Genomic DNA, 6,113 nt, shown 5'->3' with positions numbered 1-6,113 from the left:
CATCAAAAAGTATTATTTTCCACCCTGATATAGTGTGCATCCTGGGAATAACATAGAATGTAAGTAATAAAGTTATTCTCTACTGCATCTGGTGAGCATTTTAAGGTTAACACCCAGATATTCTCATCATGAATATTTATTCTCTGCTGCCATATGTCAGGTATTTTGGAAATAATACCACAGTGCATGTCATGAAAAGTTATTTCTGCTGCAATATCGTGTGCATTTTACGAATAACACCCAAGGGTATCTTGTCATGAAATATTTTGTCTGCTGCCATTTAGTATGCATCTTGGGAAAAACACAGGAGTGCATGTTATGAAGTTATTCTCTGCTGCCATCTAGTGGCCATTTTGAAATTAACAACCAGGTGTATGTTATCTTAAAAATTCATTATCTGCTGTCATCCGGTGGGCATTTTGGAAATAAAACACACGTATATGTCATCGTGAATATTCATTTTCTGCTCCCATCCTGAGTGCATCTTGGGAATTACACCAGAATGTAATTACGAAAGTTACTCTGCTGCTATCTGGTCGTCATTTTTGGAAAACATCCGAGGGTTTGTTATCATGAACTACCCTTCTCAGTTACTACTGGTGGGCACTTTGGGAATAGCACCACAGAGCATGTCATGAAATGTTATTTCTGCTGCTAACTTATATGCATTTTGAAAATAAACCCAAGGGCATATCATTATGAAAAGTTTTTGTCTACTGCCATTTCATGTGCATCCTGGAGCAAACACAATAGTATATTTCATGAAGTGATTCTCTGCTGCATCTTATGTCATTTTGAAAATAACACCCAAGTTTTTGTCAGCATAAAAAATTATTTCCCGCTACCATCTGGTGCGCATTTTGGGAATCATACAACAGTGTGTGTTGTGAAAAGTTATTTCTGCTACTATCTTGTGTTTATTTAAAAAATAACACCCCAAGAAATGTTATAAATTTTTTCTCTGCTGCCATTTCGTGCGAATCTTGGGAATAACTCAAGAATTCCAGTTATGAAAATTGTCTGCAGCCATCTCGTGGGCATTTTGAAAATTACTTCCAGATGTATATTATCAACAAATATTTTCCGTTAGCATCTGGTGGAAAATATTGGGAATAAAACTTTACAATAGGTCGTGATGAAAATTCATTCTCTGCCCTAATATTGTGTGCATCTTGGAGATTATACAAGAGCGGAAGTAAAAAAGATTCTCTGTGGCCATCTGGTGTGTATTTTAGGATAACAGCCAAGTACTGTCATCATGAAAAATCATTCTACGCTGCCATGTGGTGGGCATTTTTGGAATAACACTATAGTGCCTATCAAGAAAAGTTTTTGCCTCTATGTCATGTGTATTGAAAAAATAACACTCGAGTCTATGGCCATACCACCCTGAATGCGCCCCATCTCGTCTGACCTCAGAAGCTAAGCAGGGTCAGGTCTGGTTAGTACTTGGTGGGAGGCCACCTGGGAATACCGGGTGTTGTAGGCTTTTGCCGCCCCCTCCTTTTGCCGCCCTCCAGCCAGGGTTCCCCTGGACGCCCCCCGGGCCCTGCTCGCTCGCTCTCTTGCTGGCTCACTGTCTCGTGGGTCCCGGGCAGCCGCCTCAGCCCAAGGGCTGCACACACGGCCCAGCGCCCCTCGCCACCGCCCGCCTCCACCTGCTCTCCTGCAGCCAGTCCTGGGCTGTGTTCTCTCTCCGCTCCATGCCCTTCCCTTCCTGGGCTCCGTGGGGCCGAGCCCCAAGGGCCGAGGGCTCTGGGTGAAGGGCGAGGTCGCGGGCTGAACCGTTGCCTCGTGGTGTCGCCAGTGTCTCGCGTGGTTTTGTGCAGGTCGGGCTCGGCCATGGCTGGGAGCGCAGGGGAGGGGTGGGTCTGAGTTAGACTCAGCTAGGACATGCCTAGGCCGCACCTGCCTAGGTGCCCAAGTGGCCGAGAAGATGGCAGGCCACGCCCGGGCCATGGTCCTGCGGAGCGGCCAAGACTGGTGAGGCTAGCGGTCCGGGGGCTGCGTAGTTCCGGGATGTGAGAGCGCCGACCCACAGGCCAAGGCCTGGGATGAAGGGGTGAGGCAGGCGCACGCTCCCCTGGCCCCCCGAAGCCCTGCGCGCAAGGCTGGAAGGCTCAGAGCGCAGGTAGCCTCTGACCGGCTAGGAGTCTGCACCACATTACCTCTGGGGCCGCTCTCCAGCCAGCGCGGCGGCATGGTGGGGGCGACGCCGCCCGAGCGGGGCGCTGGTCGCAGAGGCGTGCGCTCGTCTACGCCGGCAGCGGCCAGGGCTGCCGCTCCTGTCCCAGCTGCGGCTCTGGCAGGTCTAGTGGAGGACGGGTGCCAGTCAAGGCAGGGCGGGGACAGGGGAGGGGACAGGGTCAGGGCAGGGAGGGCCAGGGGAGGGGCCAAGGGGTGTGGCCCGTGGTGAGATGAAATATGTAAAGGACAGGAGTTATCTCAAAGTGAGCTAAGTACCAAGGGTCTGGACTCTTATTTTAATGGTGGGCAGAGCCTTTTAGGCAGGGAAACGCTCTTCTCTGCTGCCATCTCGTGTGCATTTTGGGAATAACACCTGAATATATGTCATAAGTGTAGGTCATTATGAATATTCATTCTCTGCTGCCGTTTCGCGAGCAATTTGGGAATGACATGACAGTGCTGCTCATAAAGATATTTCTGTTGCTTTTTCATGTTCATTTTTAAAATAACATCCTGGGCATGTCGTTATGAAGAATTTTTCTCTGCTGCCATCTCGTGGGTATTTTGAAAATAACGCCCAAGTGTATGTCATCATTAAAATTTATTTCCTGCTGTCATCTGGTGGGTATTTTGGGAATAACACCAGAGTGTATGAAATAAAAAAAGACATTCTTCGCTGCCATCTGGTGGATATTTCGGGAATAAAACCTGGTGTAGGTCACCGTAAATATTCATTATCTGCCTTCGTCCATTGTGCATCTTGAGAATAACACGAGTGTAATAAAATTTATTCTTGCTGCCATCTGGTGGGCATTTGGGGAATAACACCACAGTGTACATCATGAAAACTTGTTTCTGCTGCTATATTTAGTATACATTAAATAAAAAACACCCCAGGGTATGTCGTTATGAAATATTTCTCTGCTGCTATTTGATGTGAATCTTGGGAATAACACAGAAGTGCATGTCATGAAAATTATACTCTGCTGCCATCTCGTGGACATTTTGAAAATAACACCCCACCGCCAGTCATCCTCAAAATTTATTTTCCGGTGGGCGTTTAGAATAACCCCTCACTTTATTTCTGGTGCTATCTGGTGTGCATTTTGAAAATAACAGTCAAGGATCTGTTCTTATGAAAAATTTTTCACTGTCTCTATTTCATGTGTGTCTTTGGGTAAAACACAGGAGCGTATGTCACGAAAGTTATTCTCTGCTGTCATCTCTTGGGCATTTTGAAAATAACACCCAAGTATATGTCATTATAAAAATTTCTATTCTGCTGCCATCTGGTGGGCTTTTTGGGAATAACACCACAGTGCATGTCATAAAATGTTATTTCTGCAACTATCTCACGTGCATTTTGAAAATAACACCCTAGGGAATGTTATGAAAACTTTTGCCTGCTGCTATTTCATGTGCATCTTGGGAAACACAAGAAAGCTAGTCATGAAAAGTATTCTCTGCTGCCATCTCATGGGTATTTTGAAAATAACACATAAGTACATATCATAAAATTTATTTAATGCTGCCATCTGGCGGGCTTTTTGAAAATAACACCCAAGTGTATCTCATCATAAAAATTTATTTTCTGCTGCCATTTTGTGTGCCTCTTGGGAATAACACAAGAGTGTATGTCATAAAATTTTATACTCTGCTATCATCTGTTGGGGATTTTAGAAATAACACCTGATTGTCATCCTGAAAATTTATTCTCTGCTGCCATCTCGTGGGTATCTCTTGAATAACACCCCAGTTATGTCATCATGAAATGTCATTCTTTGCTGGTATCTTGTATGCAGCTAAAAAATAACATCCGAAAAAAAACCAAACATCCAAGTGTATGTCATAAAAAGTTATTCGCTAGTATCATTGTGTTGGTTTCTGCTGAATAACACTTGAGTTTATTCTCTGCTGTCATCTCATGTGCATCTTAAGAGTAAAAATGCATGTATGTCATGAAAAGTTATTCTCTGCTGCAATCTTATTGGGATTTCGGGGATAACACCAGAGTATATGTCAGAAAAAGTTATTCTCTGCTTCTGTCTTGTGTGCATTTTGGGAAGATACCTGTGTGTACATCACCAGGAATAGTTATTCTCTGCTGCCATCTCGTGTAAATTTTGGGTGTAACATCAAAGTGTAGGTCATCATAGAAAGTTATTCTATGTCGTTATCTTGTGTGCATTTCAGGCATAACAATTGAGTGTATGTCATAAAAGTTATTTCCTGTCTCCATCTTGTGTGACACCAGAGTGTATGTCATTATGAAAAATATTCTCTGCTGCCATCTCCTGTGCTTCTTTGGAATAACACCTTTATATATGTCATTAAAAGTTATTCTTTGTTGTCAGTTCTGGGCACTTTAAAAATGACACAAGAGTGCATATCATGAAAATATATAATCTGCTGTCATCTTGTAGGCATTTTGAAAATAACACCCAAGTGTATGTCATCATAAAAATTTATTTTCTGCTGCCATCTGGTAGGCATTTTTGGGAATAACACCTGAGTGTAGGTCATTATGAAAAATTAATTTCTGTGCCCATCTCGTGTGCATCTTAGAAAAATACCAGAGCGTATGTAATAAAAAGCTTTTTTCCTCTGCTGCCATCTGGTGGGTATTTTAAGGATAACACCTGAATGTTTGTCATCATGAGTATTCCTTCACTGCTGTCATTTGTTGGGCATTTTTGTAATAATACCATTTCGGAATAACACCAACTGCATGTCACGAAAAGTTATTTCTGCTGCTATCTCCTGAGCAGTTATTTCTGCTATCTCATGAGCATGAAAATAAACCAAGGGACCTGCTGTTATTAAGTTTTTCTCTGCCATCATTTTGTGTGTATCTTGGGAAAATCACAGGAGTGCATGTCATAAAGTTATTCTCTGCTATCATCTCGTGGGCATTTTGAAACTAACGCCCAGGTGTATGTTATTATAAAAAGTTACTTTCTTCTGCCACCTGTTGAGCATTTTTAGAATAACACCCAAGAGTTAAGTCATCTTGAATATTCATTCTCTGCTGCCATCTGGTGGGCATTTTGGGAAAAACACCATAGTGCATGTCATTAAAAGTTATTTCTACTGCTATCGCGTGTGCATTTTTTAAAAATCATCCAAGAGCATGTTGTTGTGAAAAATTTTTGTCTGCTGCCATTTTGTGTGCATCTTGTGAAGAACACATGAGTGCATGTCATGAAAAGCTGTACTCTGCTATCATCTTGTGGGTATTTTGAAAATAACATGCAAATATGTCATCATAAAAAGTTATTTTCTGATACCTTATGTTGGTATTTTGAGAATAAAATCCAAGTGTAGCTCACCATGAAAATGTATTGTCTGCCTTCATCTCGTGTGCTTTGGTATAACACCAGAGTGCATGTAATAAAAAGTTGTTCTCTGCTGCCTACTGGTGGATATTTTGGGACTAAGACTGCAGTGCAGGTCATGAAAACATTTCTGCTGATATCTTTTGTGAATTTTGAAAATAGGACCTGAGGGCCTGTCGTTATAAAAAGTTTTCTCTGCTGCCATTACGTGTGAATCTTGGGAAAAATGCAGGAGTGCATGCCATGAAATTATTCTGTTGTCATCTTGTGGGCATTTTGAAAACAACACGCAAGTGTATATCATCATAAAAAATTATTTTCGTCTGTTGTCTGGTGGGCATTTGGGGAATACACACTAGTGTATGCCATCATGAAAATTTATTTCTGCCCTCATCTAGTGTGCATCTTGCGAATAACACCAGAGTGTAAGAATTAAAATTTATTCTATGCTGTCATCTGGTGAGCATTTGGGGAATAGCACCACAGCGCAGGTCGTGAAAAGTTATTTCTGCTGCATTATCGTAGGTATTCGAAAATAAAATACAAGGTCAGGTCGTTAAGAAGTTTTTGTCTGCTGCCATTTTCATGTGC

The 6,113-nt window shown here is 42.4% G+C and overlaps 1 pseudogene; it reads left to right on the top strand.

Moving 5' to 3' along the window:
* Positions 1-1,371: 1,371 nt before the first annotated feature.
* On the top strand, positions 1,372-1,489 carry LOC112480512 (annotated as a pseudogene).
* The last annotated feature ends 4,624 nt before the right edge of the window (positions 1,490-6,113 follow it).

Source organism: Pteropus alecto, unplaced genomic scaffold (genome assembly GCF_000325575.1).
Source record: "Pteropus alecto unplaced genomic scaffold, ASM32557v1 scaffold74, whole genome shotgun sequence".
Classification (NCBI taxonomy): Eukaryota; Metazoa; Chordata; class Mammalia; order Chiroptera; family Pteropodidae; genus Pteropus; species Pteropus alecto.
The sequence above is the reverse complement of the archived record's forward strand: the minus strand, read 5'-3'. Positions and strand labels throughout refer to the sequence as shown.